Source organism: Arachis stenosperma, chromosome 6 (genome assembly GCF_014773155.1).
Source record: "Arachis stenosperma cultivar V10309 chromosome 6, arast.V10309.gnm1.PFL2, whole genome shotgun sequence".
Classification (NCBI taxonomy): Eukaryota; Viridiplantae; Streptophyta; class Magnoliopsida; order Fabales; family Fabaceae; genus Arachis; species Arachis stenosperma.
Window position 1 is genome coordinate 27,638,322 of NC_080382.1, and position 21,899 is coordinate 27,660,220.

The following is a 21,899-nucleotide window of genomic DNA, read 5'->3' on the forward strand; positions in this document are numbered from 1 at the left end:
AACTTATTTTTGTAGGAAACCGACTTCGTTAGGTCGATCTCTTCTAAGTTATAGCAATTCCTCTTTTAAACAATAATATAAAGATAAGAGTGTGTACATGTTAGTACTTACCTTTCTAGGTCGGGCAATCTTTTTGGATCTCGGCCTGGCGCCCTTTTTAGATTGCAGGCATGCCATGACCTTGGTAGCTCTTGCCCTTCAAGTTCGGGCAGTCTGTAGCAACCTTTCCCCAGTTCTTCTAAACAACTTGGTATGGTCCTTTCCAGTTGGGTGCTAGCTTTCCTTCTCCAGGTCGAGTTGTTCCGATATCATTTCGGATTAGGATAAGGTTGTTGTTGGCAAAGCTTCGCTGTACTACCTTCTAATTGTATCTTGAGGCCATTCGACGTTTTAACGCCTCTTCCTTGATCGGAGCTCTCTCTCGGACTCTTGGAAGTAGGTCGAGTTCTTTCCTTTGGATTTGGGAGTTGACCTCTTCATTGTAGAAGATCATTCTTGGGGGATCCTTCTTCGATCTCTACTGGGATCATTGCCTCCATTTCGTAAATCAATCGGAAGGGTGATTCCCCCGTGGTGAAGTGTGGAGTTGTCCGATATGCCCATAGGACTTGTGGGAGCTCTTCAGCCCAAGCTCCCTTTGTGTCCTTTAGTCTCCGTTTTAACCTAGCTAGTATGACTTTGTTGGCAGCTTCTGCTTGTCCATTGGCTTGTGGGTGTTCTACGGATGTGAATTGGTGCTTTATTTTCAAGTTAGCCACTCTTTTCTTGAAACCTGTGTCCGTGAATTGAGTGTCATTGTTTGTGGTGATGGAGTAAGAAACCCCAAACCTTGTAATAATGTTCTTGTACAAGAATTTCTGACTTCTTTGAGCAGTGGCATTAGCTAGGGGCTCTGCCTCAATCCATTTTGTGAAGTAATCCACCCCTACAATGAGGAACTTGACTTGTCCCGATCCTTTGGAAAAATAGTCCGAGGAGGTCGAGTCCCCTCTTTGCGAACGGCCAAGGTGATGTTACACTGATGAGCTCCTCTGGTGGGGCAATGTGGAAGTTGGCATGCTTTTTGATGTAAAGCTTTGACTTTGTATTTGGGTTTTTGCTCTGTTGTTGCCTCCAAAGGGTGCCCTTGGACTTTTGTGTGAGTCCTGGGGTTTCCCTTTTACTGCCACGTCTGTCACTTTATGTTTTACTGTTATTGTCCGAGTTGTTTCCTTATTTGCCCGAGTTGTTTGGTAGTAATTCCATAGTCGACCTATGTCTTTGAGATGTCTACTAAGATCCCGGACAGCGTGTCTGATTAGCTGGATTTCATAGTTTAAATGCGTGTTACTGTGGCTGACCCTGAGTACATCCCTTATACCGCCTTCGAGACCGATTTGTTGTGGTCTTGTAATGTAGCTCGGATGAGGCTTCTGTTATTGCCCCTTGGTTGGCTAGTTTTGAAAATGCATCAGCTCGGGCATTCTGCTCTCAAGGTATGTGTCGGACCTCATATCCCCGAATTGTCCGAGCTGTTGGTGCTGGCTGGTTTTGAAAATGCATAAGCTCGGGCATTCTATGTGTCGGACTTCATTTTCCCCGATTTGTCCGAGCTATTTTCTGTTTTTGTCCCGAGTCCCCCGAATTGTCCGAGATGTTCTCTGGTTTTGTCCAAGGTCTCCCGAATTATCCGAGCTGTCCTCTGTAGGATTCTTCCAGCTAAGTTTGTTTTCTGCAGGATGCCCTTTATTGGCTGGTTGGTTGGAACTCTGATAGTGTGAGCTTGAAAGTATGGGTGGAGTCGTCGAGAGGTGAGTATGAGGGTGTAGGCGAACTTTTTCTATCTGTTGATAGGTTAGTTCGGTCCCTTGTAAAGCTTTGCTGATGAAGTAGACGGGTTATTTCCCACTTTCGTCTTCTCTGACTAGTGCTGAGGCTATTGCCTGACTTCCCACTGCGAGGTATAATGAGTTCTTCACTTTCCCGTGGTCTGGAAAGGATGGGTGGTTGCCCCAAGAATTTTGAAATCTCGGAAGGCTTGTTCGTACTCCGTTGTCCTTTTCAACTCGTCCGACCTCCTTGGTGTGAGGTGGACGTTCAACTCGTCCGACCTCTTTGGTGTGAGGTAGATGTTTAACTCGTTCGACCTCTTTGGTATGAGGTGGACCTTCAACTCGTCCGACCTATTGGTTGTGAGGTGGACCTTCAACTTGTCCGACCTCTTTGGTGTGAGGTGGACCTTCAATTCGCCCGACATCTTCGGTGTGAGGTGGACCTTCAACTTGTCCGACCTCTTTGGTGTGAGGTGGAGCTTAAACTCGCCCGACATCTTCAATGTGAGGTGGACCTTCAACTTGTCCGACCTCTTTGGTGTGAGGTAGACCTTAACTCGCCCGACCTCTTCGGTGTGAGGTGGACCTTCACCTTGTCCGACCTCTTTGTTGTGAGATGGACCTTCAACTTGTCCGACCTCTTTGTTGTGAGGTGGACCTTAACTCGCCCGACCTCTTCCGTGTGAGGTGGACCTTCAACTCGTCCGACCTCTTTGGTGTGAGGTGGACCTTCAACTCGCCCGACCTCTTCGGTGTGAGGTGGACCTTCAACTTGTCCGACCTCTTTGTTGTGAGATGGACCTTCAACTTGTCCAACCTCTTTGTTGTGAGGTGGACCTTAACTCGCCCGACCTCTTCCGTGTGAGGTGGACCTTCAACTCGTCCGACCTCTTTGGTGTGAGGTGGACCTTCAACTCGCCCGACCTCTTCGGTGTGAGGTGGACCTTCAACTTGCCCAATTCTTTGTTATGAGGTGGGCCTTCAACTCGTCCGACCTCTTTCTCCTTTTTGCTTTTGATTGGGCGAGGTGGTGGGATCTTCTTCGATTGATCTTCTCTTTTCTTGGACTCTTTATCCTTGTCCCGTGGTGGGTTAGGAGAATTCGGTTTTTTAGCTTTCTCCTAGTCGAGAGTTCTCTTCCATGTTGATGTATTTCTGTTCCCGTTCCTGTACCTCGTTCAGAGATGTTGGGTGCTTCTTGGATATTGAGTGGCTGAGAGGTCCTTCTCTTAGGCCATTGATGAGTCCCATGATGGCCGCTTTTGTTGGAAGACTTTGTATGTCAAGGCATGCGTTGTTGAATCTTTCCATGTAGCTGTGAAGGCTTTTCTGATCTCCTTGTTTAATTCCCAGCAAGCTTGAAGTGTGTTTGGCTTTATCCTTCTGGATGGAGAACCTGGCGAGGAATCTTCTTAACAAGGTCGTCAAACTTGTGATGGATCTTGGAGACAAACTGTCGAAGCACCATATTGCTGTCTTCGTTAGAGTAGTCGGGAAGACTTTGCATCGAATGGCGTCCGATGTGTCGGTGAGGTACATTCTTCTGAAATTACTGAGATGATGGCTTGGATCCAATGTGCCGCCGTACGGGATCATGTCGGGAGCCTCGAAGTCCTTTAGGACTTTAGCTTTCATGATATCTTTGGTGAATGGGTCTTGATCTTTGTAGGGGCTGTCTTCGTGACCGGATCGAGTTGTTTTGGCCTTGAGATCTGCTTCGAGTTTTAGGAACTTGTCCTTTAACTCGTGGCATCACCTAACTTCCCTTCGTAGGTCTCTCTCAGCTTCTTGTTGATGTTCCACCTTTTTTTCGAGTTGCTTTAAGCGATCTTGAAGTGCCTCCATAGCCTCCTCTTTTGGCGAATTCTCGCCTTTGGTGGGTTGAAGAGTATCTTTTGGTGTAGTATCCGCGTCTTTGTGCGGTGTTCTATCCTCTAGATCTGAATCATGGTCGTTGTCATGGTTGTCCGCCATGGTGATGGGATGACTTCCAGGTTCCCCGGCAACGGCGCCAATGTTCCGAGGGTAACCTGAAACTGTAGGTCGATCTCGGATGAGATCTTCTGTGCTGGTCGGAGCTGTTGTGTCCGACTTGTTGATGGTGGTCGGAGCCGCCGCGTCCGACTTGTAGATGGTGGCCAGAGCTGCCGCGTCCGACTTGTTGGACTGGTTGCACTGCTGATCCTTCGTCACCGGAGGGTGGGGGGTACCTGCAAGAGACTCCGATGCTTAAGTTAGCATGGGTATTAAACAGGTTTTATGTAGAATCAGAGTATGAGTTATACCTGGGTGCTCCAGTGTATTTATAATGGTGAGAAGTGACCTTCTTAGATAAGATAAGTTAGTTATCTTATCTTATCTTATCTTTATCTTTGGGTGAGGTCAGCTTATCTTCAACGGAACCGCCTTTATCTTTCGGCTGCCTTTGGATTGGGCTGTGTTCCTTCGTTTGGGCCTTCTTGGGCCTCTGTGGCGTTTTGGCCAAGCTCTTTGAGAAGAGGTCGGATATTGGCCGAGCTCTTTAAGAAGAGGTCGGATATTGGCCGAGCTCTTTAAGAAGAGGTCGGATATTGGCCGAGCTCTTTAAGAAGAGGTCGGATAGCCTGACCTGAAGAGGTCGGTTGGCTTGTTGCTAAACATCCCAGGTCGGACATCTTGACCCAGGGTATGAATAATAGTCATTACACTTATGAGTGTCCACAGCTCCAACATGAGGACAACACCGTGGCAGCTACTCACAATTTCTATGACCGCCCGAATCAAGGATACTATCAACAAGGCAGCAACTATAACCACGGTGGGAACCTTAACCAAGGTTGGAGGGACAACTATAACAGAGGAGGCAGAGACAGCCAAGGAAATCAGAGGTGGAATAATAATAATAACCAGCAGAACTGGTATCAGCAGAATCCCCCTATCAACAGCAGAACCAGAACCAGGCTTACAGAGCACTTCATCTAAGGTAGTCCCAAGCATCTCAGCAGACCTCTCATATCACTTACCGCTCTTCCTCTTCCAATGATGAGTTACTACACTCTATTGATCAAAGACAGAAGACCATGGAGAATAACCTTACTTCTACTTTAAACGGTCTGAACTCTACCTTGCAAGCTCTTGTATCACAGATAGGATCACTGAATAACTCGAACAACCAGCCTTCAAGTTCCAGTAGAATTCCTTCTCCACCCTTACCCAACCCCAAGGGTGGAGTCAATGCCATCACCTTGAGGTCCAGAACCACACAACAAGAGAGGAATCCTAAGGAGACAAGCCCACAAGAACACACCCCAGCTGAAGACATGCTTGAAGTGGAGGATGTTGAAAAGGAAGATGAAGTGTAAGACACGGTTGAAGAAGAAGTAACTCAACCAGAGAATAGTGGACCAGAAGGAGCTAAAGCTTCCAAAGACTCCACCCCTATCCCATTTCCACACCTTGCAAGAAAGCCCAGAAAGCAGATGGAACTTGACCCAAAATGGTAGAAATCTTCAAAAAGGTTGAGGTAATTGTCCCCCTTTTTGATATTATTCAGCAAGTATCTAAATATGTGAAGTTTCTAAAGGATTTGTGCATACATAAGGATAGGATTAATGAATTAGAAACTATTCCTTTAGGTAGTTCTATATCTGCATTGATGGGGGATATACCTGAAAAATGTAGTGATCCAGGTCCATGCATGGTTAACTGTACCATTGGGGATGTAATATTTTCTTACTGCATATGTGATCTAGGAGCGTGTGTGAGTATTATGCCCTTGTCTATATATAATGCCTTGAGGCTCCCTCCCTTAAAAAGGTCGGCAGTTCGTTTTGTGTTAGCAGATAAAAGCATTATTACAGTGGTTGAAATTACTGAGGACGTGCTGGTGAGCATTAAGGGGCTCACATTTCCCATTGACTTCTATATCTTGGAGATGCCCCAAAACGCCTCAGGGAAACCGTCATCCATCCTGCTCGGAAGACCATTCCTAAAGACCTCCAAGTTCAAGTTGGATGCATTCTCAGGAACATATTCCTTTGAGATAGATGGCCGGGCAGTAAGCTTCAATCTGAATGAGGCTATAAAGCATCCTCCGGAAAACCATTCTATTTTCCAATGCAACATCATTGATGAGACAGTGGCTGCAGTTCACCAAGAAGCAGTAGAAGAGATGCACATGGAGCAAGGTCCAAGTGTGGAGAACCCCTCTGAACACAATGAGGACATTATGCCATCATCACTGGCTCCAGACGATCCAGTGCCCGATCATGAGCAGAAATTAGAGTTAAAACCCCTTCTACCCCACCTTAAGTATGCTTATCTTGAGGATAATCAGATGCTCCCAGTTATCATTACAAGGGAACTCAGCCCAACAGGAGGAGTAGTTGTTTAGTGTGCTGAGAAGACATAAGAAAGAAATTGGGTGGAGCTTGGCGGATATAGTAGGCATCAGCCCTCAAGTTTGTGAGCACAGAATATTTTTAGAAGAGGGAGCAAAGCCTGTTTGTCAACCCCAAAGAAGACTGAATCCCACCATCTTGGAGGTTGTCAAGAAGGAAGTGACCAGACTACTTGAAGCAGATATCATCTACCCCATCTCAGATAGCGAATGGATCAGCCCAGTGCAAGTGGTGCCCAAGAAATCTGGAGTCACAACAGTAAAGAATGAGCAAGGAGAGCTCATAGCAACTAGAGTGCAGAATTCCTAGAGGGTGTGCATTGACTATAGGCGCCTCAACCAGGCCACTCGTAAGGATCACTATCCCCTGCCATTCATTGATCAAATGCTGAATTGCCTGTCAGGTAAATCGCATTACTGGTTTTTAGATGGTTACACAGGCTATTTTCAGATTTATATAGCTCCTGAGGATCAGGAAAAGACTACTTTTACATGTCCGTTTAGAAGTTATGCTTACAAGAGAATGCCTTTTGGCTTATGCAATGCACCAGCTACTTTCCAAAGGTGCATGATGAGTCTTTTCTCTGATCTTATTAAGAATTGTATGGAAGTTTTTATGGATGATTTTAGCGTATACGGTGATTCCTTTAGCCTTTTCTTGGATAGTTTATTTAGAGTATTAGATATGTGTGTTAGATCAAATCTTGTTTTGAATTTTGAAAAGTTTCATTTTATGGTCAAACAAGGTATTGTTCTAGGACATATTGTCTCTAATACTGGTATTTCTGTAGATCCAACAAAGGTAAATGTCATTTCTAGTCTGCCTTACCCCTCCTCCGCGAGGGAAGTCCGTTCGTTTCTTGGTCATGAAGGTTTTTACCGGAGATTTATCAAGGAGTTCAGTAAGGTAGCTTTACCTTTATCTAGACTGATGCAGAAGGATGTTGAATTTGAGATGAGTGAGGACTGTATGGAAGCGTTTGATAAGCTGAAGATCGCCTTGACTCAAGCTCCAATTGTGTGAGGACCAGACTGGAGTCAGCCCTTTGAGATTATGTGTGACGCCTCCAACCATGCTGTAGGAGCGGCGTTGGCCCAGCGTGCAGGTAAGGACCCTTTCGTAATTGTATATGCTTCGAAGACCTTAGATGCTGCTCAGTCTAATTACACTACCACTGTAAAAGAGCTTTTAGCTATTGTTTTTGCTCTAGATAAATTCCGAACCTGTTTACTTGGCACTAAAGTGGTAGTGTACTCAGACCATGCAGCTCTCAAATATTTGTTAGCTAAAAAAGAGTCCAAACCAAGGCTGATACGTTGGATACTGCTGCTGCAAGAATTTGATTTAGAAATTAAGGATAGGAGTGGTTCTTAGACTTTAGAGGCGGACCACTTGAGTCACCTTGAGCACATCAAGCATGACTCCACTCCTATCAATGATGCTTTTCCATTTGATAGCTTGCATGCAGTATCTGAAGTAGTTCCTTGGTATGCACCTGTAGCTAATTATCTAGTTAGTCATACCTTCACTCCCAATTTTACTAAGCATCAGAGGGACAATCTGAAAAGCGAGTCGAAATATTATATTTGGGATGATCAATATTTATGGAGGTATAGTGCTTGATGAGCGGATAATTTATACGCTTTTTGGCATTGTTTTTAGGTAGTTTTTAGTAGGATCTAGCTACTTTTAGGGATGTTTTTATTAGTTTTTATACAAAATTCACATTTTTAAACTTTACTAAGAGTTTGTGTATTTTTCTGTGATTTCAGGTATTTTTTGGCTGAAATTGAAGGACCTGAGCAAAAATCTTATTCAGTCTAAAAAAGGACTGCTGATGCTGTTGGATTCTGACCTCCCTGCACTCGAGATGAATTTTCTGGAGCTACAGAACTCCAAATGGTGCGCTCTTAACTGCGTTGGAAAGTAGACATCCAGGACTTTCCAGCAATATATGATAGTCTATACTTTATTCAAGTTTAGACGATGCAAACCGGCGTTCAACGCCAGTTTTATGCTGCATTCTGGAGTAAAACGCCAGAAACACGTTACAAACCAGAGTTAAACGCCAAAAACACGTTACGACTTGGCGTTTAACTCCAAGAGAAGCCTCTGCACATGTAAAGCTCAAGCTCAGCCCAAGCACACACCAAAGTGGGCCTCGGATGTGGATTTCTGCACTTAGACTTATTTTTGTAAACCCTAGTGGCTATTTTAGTATAATTAGAACTTTTTACTATTGTACTAGAGTCAGTCTTTGACAAGGTCTTTTTCCCTTATTTTCGATTTCATATGCCATTTTAAGGAGGCTGGCCATTCGGCCATGCCTGGACCATCACTTATGTATTTTCAACGGTGGAGTTTCTACACACCATAGATTAAGGTGTGGAGCTCTGCTGTACCTCGAGTTTTAATGCAAAGTACTACTGTTTTCTATTCAATTCATGCTTATTCTTATTCTAAGATATTTGCTGCACTTCAACATGATGAATGTGATGATCCGTGACACTCATCATCATTCTCACCTATGAGCGCGCGCCTGACAACCACTCCCGTTCTACCTTAGATCGAGCGCATATCTCTTAGATTCCTTAATCAGAATCTTTGTGGTATAAGCTAGAACCCATTGGCAGCATTCTTAAGAATCCGAAAAGTCTAAACCTTGTCTGTGGTATTCCGAGTAGGATTCAAGGATTGAATGACTGTGACAAGCTTCAAACTCGCGATTGTTGGGTGTAGTGACAGACACAAAAGAATCAATGAATTCTATTCCGTCATGATCGAGAACCGACAGATGATTAGCCGTGCTGTGACAGAGCATTTGGACCATTTTCACTGATATGATGGAAAGTAGCCATTGACAACGGTGACGCCCTACATACAGCTTGCCATGGAAAGGAATATGAAGGATTGGATGAAGGCAGTAAGAAAGCAGATATTCAACAGGAACAAGGCATCTTCATACACTTATCTGAAATTCCCACCAATTATTTACATAAGTATTTCCATCTCTATTTTATGCACTATTTATCTCTATATTTGAAAACCTTTATAACCATTTGAATCCGCCTGACTGAGATTTACAAGATGACCAAAGCTTGCTTCATACCAACAATCTCCGTGGGATCGACCCTTACTCACGTAAGGTATTACTTGGACGACCCAGTGCACTTACTGGTTAGTTGTGCGAAGTTGTGACAAAGTGTGATTCACGTTTGAGAGCACCAAGTCTATTGGCACCATTGTTGATGATCACAATTACGCGCACCAAGTTTTTAGCGCAGTTGCCGGGAATTGTTTGAGTTTGGACAACTGACGGTTCATCTTGTTGCTCAGATTAGGTAATTTTCTTTTCAAAAAGTTTTCAAAAATCTTTCACAAAATTTTTTTGTGTTTTCGTTTTTCAAAAAAATAATTTTCGAAAAATCCAAAAAATCAATAAAATCATAAAAATCAAAAATATTTTTGTGTTTCTTGTTTGAATCTAGTGTCAATTTTTAAGTTTGGTGTCAATTGCATGTTTTTAAAAATTTATGCATTTTTCAAAAATTTATGCATGTGCTCTTCATGATCTTCAAATTGTTCTTGACAAGTCTTCTTGTTTGATCTTTAAATTTTCTTGTTTTGTGTTTTTTGTTGTTTTTCATATACATTTTTGCATTCATAGTATCTAAACATGAAAAGTTTCTAAGTTTGGTGTCTTGCATGTTTTTCTTTTCTTGAAAATTTTTTTTCAAAAATAAGTCTTGATGTTCATCTTGATCTTCAAAGTGTTCTTGGTGTTCATCTTGACATTCATAGTGTTCTTGCATGAATCATTGGTTTTGATCCAAAATTTTCATGTTTTGGGTCATAATTGTGTTTTTCTCTCTCCTAATTAAAAATTCAAAAAACAAAAAATATATTTTCCTTGTTTCTCTCATAAAATTTCGAAATCGTTGGGTTGACTTAGTCAAAAATTTTTAAAATAAGTTGTTTCTTGTTAGTCAAGTCAAGATTTCAATTTTAAAAATCTTATCTTTTCAAAATCTTTTTCAAAAATCAAATCTTTTTCATTTTTTTATTATTTTCGAAAATCTTTAAAATTTATTTTCAAAATCTTTTTCTTATCTTTACTTCATATTTTCGAAAACTTTACTAACAATTAATGTGATTGATTCAAAAATTTGAAGTTTGTTACTTTCTTGTTAAGAAAGGTGCAATCTTTAAATTCTAGAATCATATATTTTAGTTTCTTGTTAGTCAAGTAATCAATTTTAATTTTAAAAATAAAATCTTTTCCAAAATATCTTTTTCAATCATATCTTTTTCAAAATTATTTTTAAAATCTTTTCTAACTTCTTATCTTTTTAAAATTGATTTTCAAAACTTTTTCAACTAACTAATTGACTTTTTGTTTGTTTCTTATCTTTTTCAAAACTACCTAACTACTTTTCTCGCCCTAATTTTCGAAAATTCCTTCCTCTTTTTCAAAATTCTTTTAATTAACTAATTGTTTCAAATTTTTAATTTTAATTTTATTTCTTCTCTTAATTTTCGAAAATCACTAACCATTTTTCAAAAACAATTTTCGAAATTCTCTCCCTCTCATCTTCTTCTATTTATTTTTTCATTTACTAACACTTCTTTTCATCTCAAAAATTCGAACCCTCTCCTCTCTTCTGCGTTCGAATTTTTTTTCTTCTCTTTCCTCTATTCTCTTCTTTTTCTACTCACATAAAGGAACCTCTATACTGTGACATAGAGGATTCCTCTTTTTTCTTTGTTTTCTTCTCTTTCATATGAGCAAGAACAAAGAAAAAGACATTCTTATTAAAGCTGATCCTGAACCTGAAAGGACCTTGAAGAGGAAGCTAAGAGCAGCTAAAGCACTGTACTCTGAAGAGGACCCAACTGAAATTTTCAAACAGGAAAAGGAGATGGCAGCCAAAAATAATAACAACAATAATGCAAGGAAGATGCTTGGTGACTTTACTGCACCAAATTCCAAATTACATGGAAGAAGCATCTCAATCCCTGCCATTGGAGCAAACAATTTTCAGCTGAAGCCTCAATTAGTTTCTCTAATGCAACAGAATTGCAAGTTTCATGGACTTCCATCAGAAGATCCTTTTCAGTTCTTAACTGAATCTTGCAGGTCTGTGATACTGTTAAGACCAATGGGGTTGATCCCGAGGTCTACAGGCTTATACTTTTTCCTTTTGCTGTAAGAGACAGAGCTAGAGTATGGTTAGACTCTCATCCTAAAGATAGCCTGAACTCTTGGGATAAGCTGGTCACGGCCTTCTTGGCCAAGTTCTTTCCTCCTCAAAAGCGGAGTAAGATTAGAGTGGATGTTCAAACCTTTAAGCAAAAAGATAGTGAATCCCTCTATGAAGCTTGGGAAAGATACAAGCAATTGACCAAAAAGTGTCCTTCTGACATGCTTTCAGAATGGATCATCCTGGATATATTTTATGATGGTCTGTCTGAATTATCTAAGATGTCATTGGACCGTTCTGCAGGTGGATCTATTCACCTGAAGAAAACACCTGCAGAAGCTCAGGAACTCATTAACATGGTTGCTAATAACCAATTCATGTACACCTCTGAGAGAAATCCTGTGAGTAATGGGATGCCTCAGAAGAGGGGAGTTCTTGAAATTGATACTCTGAATGTCATATTGGCTCAGAACAAAATGTTGACTCAGCAAGTCAACATGATTTCTCAGAGTCTGAATGGATGGCAAAATGCATTCAACAGTACTAAAGAGGCATCTTCTGAAGAAGAAGCTTATGATCCTGAGAACCCTGCAATGGCAGAGGTGAATTACATGGGTGAACCCTATAGGAACACCTATAATTCTTCATGGAAAAATCATCCAAATTTCTCATGGAATGATCAACAAAAGCCTCAACAAGGCTTTAATAATGGTGGAAGAAATAGGCTTAGCAATAGCAAGCCTTTTCCATCATCTTCTCAGCAACAGACAGAGAATTCTAAGTAGAATCCCTCTAGCTTAGCAAATATAGTCTCTGATCTATCTAACGCCACTCTAAGTTTTATGAGTGAAACAAGGTCCTCCATTAGAAATTTGGAGGCACAAGTGGGCCAGCTAGGTAAGAAAATCACTGAAACCCCTCCTAGTACTCTCCCAAGCAATACAGAAGAGAATCCAAAAAGAGAGTGCAAGGCCATTGACATAATCACAATGGCCGAATCCAAAGAGGAGGAGAAGGACGTGAATCCCAGTGAGGAAGACCTCCTGGGATGTCCTCTGAACAAAAAGGAGTTCCAAACTGAGGAACCTAAGGAATCTGAGGCTCACCTAGAGACCATAGAGATTCCATTGAACCTCCTTTTTCTATTCATGAGCTCTGAGAACTATTCTTCCTCTGAAGAGGATGAAGATGTAACTGAAGAGCAAGTTGCTCAATATCTAGGAGCCATCATGAAGCTGAATGCTAAGTTGTTTGGTAATGAGACTTGGGAAGGTGAACCTCCCTTGCTCATTAGTGAACTAGATACATAGGTTCAGCAAACTCTACCTCAAAAGAAACAAGATCCGGGTAAATTTTTAATATCATGTACCATAGGCACCATGACCTTTGAGAAGGCTCTATATGACTTGGGGTCAGGTATAAATCTTATGCCACTCTCTGTAATAGAAAAACTAGAGATCTTTGAGGTACAAGCTGTAAGAATCTCATTAGAGATGGCAGACAAGTCAATAAAACATGCTTATGGATTGGTAGAGGACATGTTAGTGAAGGTTAAAGGCATTTACATCCCTGCTGATTTCATAATCCTAGACACTGGGAAGGATGAGGATGAATGCATCATCCTTGGAAGACCCTTCCTAGCCACAGCAGGAGCTGTGATTAATGTTGACAGATGAGAGCTAGTCCTTCAATTGAATGGGGACTACCTTGTGTTTAAAGCTCAAAGATCTTCCTCTACAACCAAGGAGAGGAAGCATGAAAAGCTTCTCTCAATACAAAGTTAAACAAAGCCCCCACAGTCAAACTCTAAGTTTGGTGTTGGGAGGCCACAACCAAACTCTAAGTTTGGTGTTGAACCCCCACATTCAAACTCTAAGTTTGGTGTTGGGAGGTCCCAACAATGCTCTGATGATCTGTGAAGCTCCATGAGAGCTCACTGTCAAGCTATTGACATTAAAGAAGCGCTTATTAGGAGGCAACCCAATTTTTATTTATCTATATTTCTATTGTTCTTTTATGTTTTATTAGGTTTATGATCATGTGGAGTCACAAAATAATTGCAAAAATCAAAAACAGAATCAAAAATAGCAGAAGAAAAATCATACCCTGGAGGAAGAGCTTACTGGCGTTTAAACGCTAGTAAGGAGCATCTGGCTGGCGTTCAACGCCAGAACAAAGCATAAAGCTGGCGTTGAATGCCAGAAATAAGCAGCAATCTAGCGTTTAAACACCAGGATTACACCCTGAGGAGAGCTGGCGTTAAACGCCAGAAACAAGCATGGAACTAGCGTTCAACGCCAGAAACATGATGCATATTGGCGTTGAACGCCCAAAACAAGCATGGAAGTGGCGTTTAATGCCAAAAACATGCTACAGTCTGGCATTAAACGCCAGGATTGCATACAGAGGGCGTTTTACACGCCTAAAGGGTGCATGGATGAGAAATCCTTGACACCTCAGGATCTGTGGACCCCACAAGATCCCCACCTATCTCAACTCACCTTCTCTCTTCTTCACACAATCCAATAACACTCTTCCCCAAACACCTTTCACCAATCACCTCAATCTCTCTTCCCCATCACCTCTTCACCATTCACATCCATCCACTATTCCCCATAAACCCCACCTACCTTCAAATTCAAAATCTCTTTCCAACCCAAACCCACCCTACATGACCGAACCCTAACCCCTCTCACTCCACTATATAAACCCCTCCACACTTCTTCATTTTCACACAACACAACCCTCTCTTCTTCCTCTTGGCCGAATACACATCTCTCTCCCTCTCCTCCATATCTTCTTCTTCATCATCTATTCTTTCTTCTTTTGCTCGAGGGCGAGCAACATTCTAAGTTTGGTGTGGTAAAAGCATAGCTTTTTTGTTTTTCCATAACCATTGATGGCACCTAAGGCCAGAGAAACCTCTAGAAAGAGGAAAGGGAAGACAAAAGCTTCCACCTCCGAGTCATGGGAGATGGAGAGATTCATCTCAAAAGCCCATCAAGACCACCTCTATGAAGTTGTGGCCAAGAAGAAGGTGATTCCTGAGGTCCCTTTCATGCTCAAGAAAAATGAGTATCCGGAGATCCGACATGAGATCCAAAGAAGAGGTTGGGAAGTTCTTACCAACACCCTTCAACAAGTCGAAATGTTAATGGTTCAAGAGTTCTATGCCAATGCATGGATCACTAGGAACCATGATCAAAGTATGAACCCGAATCCAAAGAATTATCTTACAATGGTTCGGGGGAAATGCTTAGATTTCAGTCCGGAAAATGTAAGATTGGCATTCAACTTGCCTATAATGCAAGAAGATGCACACCCCTACACTAGAAGGGTCAACTTTGATCAAAGATTGGACCAAGTCCTCATGGACATATGTGTAGAAGGAGCTCAATGGAAAAGAGACTCAAAAGGCAAGCCGATTCAATTGAAAAGACTGGACCTTAAGCCTGTGGCTAGAGGATGGTTGGAGTTCATCCAACGCTTCATCATTCCTACTAGCAACCGATCCGAAGTAACTGTGGATCGGGCCATCATGATCCATAGCATCATGATTGGAGAGGAAGTAGAAGTTCATGAAGTCATCTCTCTAGAACTCTACAAAGTAGCCAAAAAGCCCTCCACCTTGGCAAGGCTAGCTTTTCCTCATCTCATTTGTCATCTATGCTACTTAGTTGGAGTTGTCATATAAGGAGACATCCTCATTGAAGAGGACAAGCCCATCACTAAGAAGAGGATGGAGCAAACAAGAGAGCCCATTCATGGATCTCAAGAGATGCCTGAGGAAGTTCATCATCAAGAATTCCTTGAGATGCCTCAAGGGATGCATTTTCCTCCAAACAACTATTGGGAACAACTCAACACTTCTCTAGAAGGATTGAGTCATGACATGAACCAATTAAGGGTGGAACACCAAGAGCACTCCATCATTCTCAATGAGATTAGAGAAGATCAAAGAGCTACGAGGGAGGAGCAACAAAGGCAAGGAAGAGACATAGAGGAGCTCAAGGACACCATTGGTCCTTTAAGAAAAAGGCGCCACCATCACTAAGGTGGACTCATTCCTTAACTTCCTTGTTCTTATCTCTCTGTTTTTCAATTTTTATGCTCTATGTTTGTCTATGTTTTGAGTCTTTACTACATTATCATTAATGTCTAGTGTCTATGTCTTAAGGCTATGAATAATTCCATGAGTCCTTCACCTTTCTTAAATGAAAAATGTTTTTAATACAAAAGAACAAGAAGTACATGAGTTTCGAATTTATCCTTGAAATTAGTTTAATTATATTGATGTAGTGACAATACTTTTTGTTTTCTGAATGAATGCTTAAACAGTGCATATTTTTTATCTTGTTGTTTATGAATGTTAAAATTGTTGGCTCTTGAAAGAATGATGAATAAGAGAAATGTTATTGATAATCTAAAAAATAAAAAAATTTGATTCTTGAAGCAAGAAAAAGCAGTGAAGAACAAAAGCTTGCGGAAAAAAAAGTGGCAAAAAAAAAGAAAAAAAAAGAAAAAGCAAGCAGAAAAAGCCAATAGCCCTTAAAACTAAAAGGCAAGGGTAAAAAGGATCCAACGCTTTGAGCATCAATGGATAGGAGGGCCCAAGGAAATAAATCCAGGCCTAAGCGGCTAAATCAAGCTGTCCCTAACCATGTGCTTGTGGCATGCAGGTCCAAGTGAAAAGCTTGAGACTGAGTGGTTAAAGTCGTGATCCAAAGTAAAAAGAGTGTGCTTAAGAGCTCTGGACACCTCTAACTGGGGACTTTAGCAAAGCTGAGTCACAATCTGAAAAGGTTCACACAGTCATGTGTCTGTGGCATTTATGTGTCCGGTGGTAATACTAGAAAACAAAGTGCTTAGGGCCACGGCCAAGACTCATAAAAGTAGCTGTGTTCAAGAATCAACATACTTAACTAGGAGAATCAATAACACTATCTCAATTCTGAGTTCCTATAGATGCCAATCATTCTAAACTTCAAAGGATAAAGTGAGATGCCAAAACTATTCAGAAGTAAAAAGCTACAAGTCCCGCTCATCTAATTAGAACTAAGCTTCATTGATATTTTGAGATTTATAGTATATTCTCTTCTTTTTATCCTATTTGATTTTCGGTTGCTTGGGGACAAGCAACAATTTAAGTTTGGTGTTGTGATGAGCGGATAATTTATACGCTTTTTGGCATTGTTTTTAGGTAGTTTTTAGTAGGATCTAGCTACTTTTAGGGATGTTTTTATTAGTTTTTATGCAAAACTCACATTTCTGGAATTTACTATGAGTTTTTGTATTTTTCTGTGATTTCAGGTATTTTCTGGCTGAAATTGAGGGACCTGAGCAAAAATCTTATTCAGGCTGAAAAAGGACTGCTGATGCTGTTGGATTCTGACTTCCCTGCACTCGAGATGAATTTTCTGGAGCTACAGAATTCCAAATGGAGCGCTCTTAACTGCATTGAAAAGTAGACATCCAGGGCTTTCCAGCAATTTATGATACTCTATACTTTATTCAAGTTTAGATGACGCAAAATGGCGTTCAACGCCAGTTCCATGCTGCATTCTGGAGTAAAACACCAGAAACACGTCACAAACCAGAGTTAAACACCAAAAACACGTTACAACTTGGCGTTTAACTCCAAGAGAAGCCTCTGCACATGTAAAGCTCAAGCTCAGCCCAAGCACACACCAAAGTGGGCCCCGGAAGTGGATTTCTGCACTTAGACTTATTTTTGAAAACCCTGGTGGCTAGTTTAGTATAAATAGAACTCTTTACTATTGTACTAGAGTCAGTCTTTGACCAGGTCTTTTTCCCTTATTTTCGATTTCATAAGCCATTTTAGGGAAGCTGGGCATTCGGCCATGCCTGGATCATCACTTATGTATTTTCAACGGTGGAGTTTCTACACACCATAGATTAAGGTGTGGAGCTCTGCTGTACCTCGAGTTTTAATGCAGAGTACTACTGTTTTCTATTCAATTCATGCTTATTCTTATACTAATATATTCGCTGCACTTCAACATGATGAATGTGATGATCCGTGACACTCATCATCATTCTCACCTATGAGCGCGCGCCTGACAACCACTCCCGTTCTACCTTAGATCGAGCGCATATCTCTTGGATTCCTTAATCAGAATCTTCGTGGTATAAGCTAGAACCCATTGGAAGCATTTTTGAGAATCCGGAAAGTCTAAACCTTGTCTGTGGTATTCCGAGTAGGATTCAAGGATTGAATGACTGTGACGAGCTTCAAACTCGCGATTGTTGGGCGTAGTGACAGACGCAAAAGAATCAATGGATTCTATTCCGACATGATCGAGAACCGACAGATGATTAGCCGTGCTGTGATAGAGCATTTGGACCATTTTCACTGATATGATGGAAAGTAGCCATTGACAACGGTGATGCCCTACATACAGCTTGCCATGGAAAGGAATATGAAGGATTGGATGAAGGCAGTAGGAAAGCAGAGATTCAACAAGAACAAGGCATCTCCATACACTTATCTGAAATTCCCACCAATGATTTACATAAGTATTTCTATCTCTACTTTATGCACTATTTATCTCTGTATTCGAAAACCTTTATAACCATTTGAATCCGCCTGACTGAGATTTACAAGATGACCATAGCTTGCTTCATACCAACAATCTCCTTGGGATCGACCCTTACTCACGTAAGGTATTACTTGGACGACCCAGTGCACTTGCTGGTTAGTTGTGCGAAGTTGTGACAAAGTGTGATTCATGTTTGAGAGCACCAAGTCTATTGGCGCCATTGTTGATGATCACAATTACGCGCACCAGTACTGACCAGATAATTAGAAGATGTGTGCCTCAATCAGAATTCCAATCCATTTTAGAGGAATGCCACTCCTCTGAGAGTGGTGGACATTTTGGCCCTCAAAGAACAGCAAGAAAAATTTTAGACTGTGGATTCTGGTGGCCTACTCTTTTTAAAGATGTTGCTGCCTTCTGTAGTTCTTGTTCCCCATGCCAGAGGTTTGGTAATATATCCAAGAAGGATGAGATGCCCCAACAACTTATGTTGTTCTGTGAGATTTTTTATGTTTAGGGTATTGACTTCATGGGTCCATTTTCCAACTCTAGCGGCTTCTTATATATATTGTTAGCTGTAGATTATGTTTCCAAATGGGTGAAATCAATTTCCACCTGTACTGATGATGCTAACACTGTTGTCTCCTTTGTTAGAAACCATATTATCTGTCGCTTTGGATCACCACGAGCAATCGTGAGTGATCAAGGCACTCATTTCTGTAATAGGAGACTGACCGCTCTACTGAAGAAGCATGGCATTATTCACAAGGTAGCAACTGCGTACCACCCGTAGACTAACAGACAAGCAGAGGTGTCTAACAGAGAGATAAAGCGTATCCTAGAAACGATAGTCAAGCCTCATAGGAAGGACTGGAGCACCAGGCTACAAGATGCACTTTGGGCATACCGGACAGCGTACAAGACACCTATAGGGATGAGCCCCTTCCGCTTAGTTAATGGAAAGGCCTGTCACCTCCCAATCGAGATAGAGCACAAGGCATTCTGGGCGGTAAGAGAAATCAACATGGGATTTGAGAGGGCCGGAGCTGAAAGGAAGATGCAACTACAAGAATTAGAGAACCTTCGCCTAGAAGCATATGATAACTCCAGGCTGTACAAAGAAAATATGAAGGTTGTGCATGACAAGCACATTAAATGGAGAGAGTTCAGACCTGGAGAATTAGTTCTCCTCTACAACTCCAGACTAAGGCTTATGCTAGGCAAGTTGAGATCAAGATGGGAAGGTCCTTATAGAGTTGAGAAGGCAGAGCCATACGGAGTCTTTCACCTAAGTCATCCTTCGAGCTCTAAATTCATCAAGGTAAATGGACATCGTCTTAAGCTATATCACGGTGAGCAGATAGAGAAAAGTAAGGAGCTGGAGATCTTCCTCTTGAAGGATCCACCCACAGCAGAAGACTGATCTAGTGGACCGTCCAACTTAAGGACATTAAAGAAAAGTGCTGGGTGGGAGTCAACCCACCATGGTATGATCGTTCCCTTCTCTCTTTTTAGCTTTATTTAATGACTCTTCTCATTATTCTGCATATAGTCTGCATTTACATCTGCATATTTGCATAAAAAAATGAGGAGATCGACGCGCCAACGCCTAGTGCACGTCCGCGTCCCTTGTGAAAATGAATTGGGTGAATTTGAACAGAGAGTCACGCAGGAGCTGGGCTGGAAACGTGCCTTGGGCACCTTCCATCCCACGCGCACGCGTACTGTACGCGTGCGCGCCTTTGCCCCTCTTGGCGTTCCGCGCGAGCGCACGCAGTGTGCATCCGCGTCGATGTCAAAATCGACGTAAAGCTTGTTTTGCCAGAAAGTTGTGCTGGCATGGGGCGGGTACTGTGCTAGAAGCACAAACTGACCCACACGTACACGCACCTGGCGCATACGCGTCCCTTCCCCTCTGCGCAATACGCGCGAGTGCACGCAATGCGCGTCCGTGTCGGTTGCGTCGCATTATTCACTCTTTCGCCACCCAGTTTTCATTCTTTCTCCCTCCCTAGTTCTAATTCTATCTTTCCCAATCCTAATTTCTTTCTTCCCCCTTACTTCTTCTTTTCTATCTATCTTCTCTACCTATCTTCTCTATCTTCTTCTTCTTCCTCTCCTCTTACGTCTTTCTCACTCACATCATCCATTATCTCTCTTTTCATCCTCTTTTCAAGGTTCTCTCCCTTTCTATTTTCTTTTTCTTCTTCTTCTCTTTATTTCTCTTTGTATTATTTTACTTGGTGCTTTAACTCTATTTGGGTAACTACTTTCTTTTACTTGCTTGTGATTATTATTGTGGAGTTGTTTGACAATTAATATTAATTATTTTTGGGATGCTTGCATGTTCCAATTTAATTCTTTCCCTATCATGTTCAACGTGCATACTAAGTTTTTGTGAAAAAATCCGTATGGCATTATACATTCCTAATTATTCTATTCTTCTACTCTAATGCCTGTTTTTCACAAATTCCTCATCTTATTTTATTAATTAATTATAATTGTCAACACAAATGTGATTGTTAGTTTGTTACGAGTGATAATACATTTTTCGCAATTGATGCTTGATCTATGCTACTCATGCCTTTGCCGGCATGCTAATAAACATCTTGCATTTAATTGCCTTCATCTTTCTTGCTATATTTTCATTGATGTCCTATTTACATGAAGTCGCGACCATGTGTTAACGACATCCTTCTTTACCTTGGCAAGATTATCACTTGTACTGTCCTCTTTCTTGCTCCAACCCTTGGACTTACATGTACCTTTCTCCTTTTCTTTCAGGATGGCACCAAGAAGGGAAAAGAGAAAGCAGCTACCAAACCACCGGCAAAGAGAGGAACAAAAAGGGCATTGGCAGAAGAATCACCCTCAACATCAGTCAAACTTTCAACAAAGCAGGTCAAGAGGATCATTAAGGTTGAGGAGACCGAGAAAGCCTTCCCATCAAGGGACACTGCGCGGTTCACTAACCGCTTTTGTGAGCAGATGTTCTCCATTCTGGCGGCAAGGAACTACAACAATGAGCACCTTCTTATCCTCCCTCTAACATTGTGGATTTGGTGGAGCCCGCACATTGACAGAAGACATTAGGGATTCTTACGGAGGCAGCCAAGGCAGGTCAACCTTTCATGGGTAGTTGAATTCTACTCCAATTTTTACATGCCAAAGCTGTAGTCTGTCTATGTCTGTGAAAAGCAAGTCCCCACCTCCAAAAGGGCCATTCAGCAAGTTTTAGATCTCCCTCCTGCTCCAGAAGGATTGGACGTATTTCAAGAAGCCTCTCTCAAGCGCCAGCAATACCAATTTGACTGGGACGACGTTCTCAGAATTATAACACTACCTGGCAGCAAGTGGATCTACGGTTATCATCGATCCAGGCCTAAGAGCATATTGGCTTCCGCACTTACCTTGGAGGCTCGCGTGTGGGCATAGATTATGTCCCACTACATCTTTCTAAGCACTCACGAGTCCTCCTTCACTGCAGACATGGCTGTTCTTATCTAGTGTATACTTACAGACCAGCCCCTCAACTTACCAAGACATTCGGCAAGCCATGGGATACGTACAGATTGCGGGTAACTTACCTTTTCCTGCCTTGGTTTTAGATTTGGTCTCGGCAGCCAGAGTCTCCTATAGAGCTGGAGACACCAAAGCCATGCTTCCTCGGGATGATCAATATGTTCCGAGTGGGAAATACATCAGACCCCAGTAGTCACTACCAGCCGGACTGAAGACCCGGCCAGAGATATCCCTTCTTCTTTCACATCACAAGCACCTTTAACAAATCAGCTGCTCCTTCAGATACTTCAAAGGTTGGACCGGCAAGACCGGCAGATGGAACGCATGGAGCGCCATAACAAGCACCGATTCACATACCTCAAGAGGCTGATTATTGGAAACCACCCACCTAAAGAAGACCCAGACACTCCGGACTCCACTTCAACT

At 41.9% G+C, this 21,899-nt stretch overlaps 1 non-coding gene across 1 annotated transcript; it reads right to left on the reverse strand.

Annotated features, from left to right (window-relative positions):
- Positions 1-11,510: 11,510 nt before the first annotated feature.
- On the reverse strand, positions 11,511-11,617 carry LOC130937974 (small nucleolar RNA R71). Its single transcript, XR_009069161.1, has one exon. It is a non-coding gene; the product is annotated as a small nucleolar RNA R71 (small nucleolar RNA).
- Between the last annotated feature and the right edge of the window lie 10,282 nt (positions 11,618-21,899).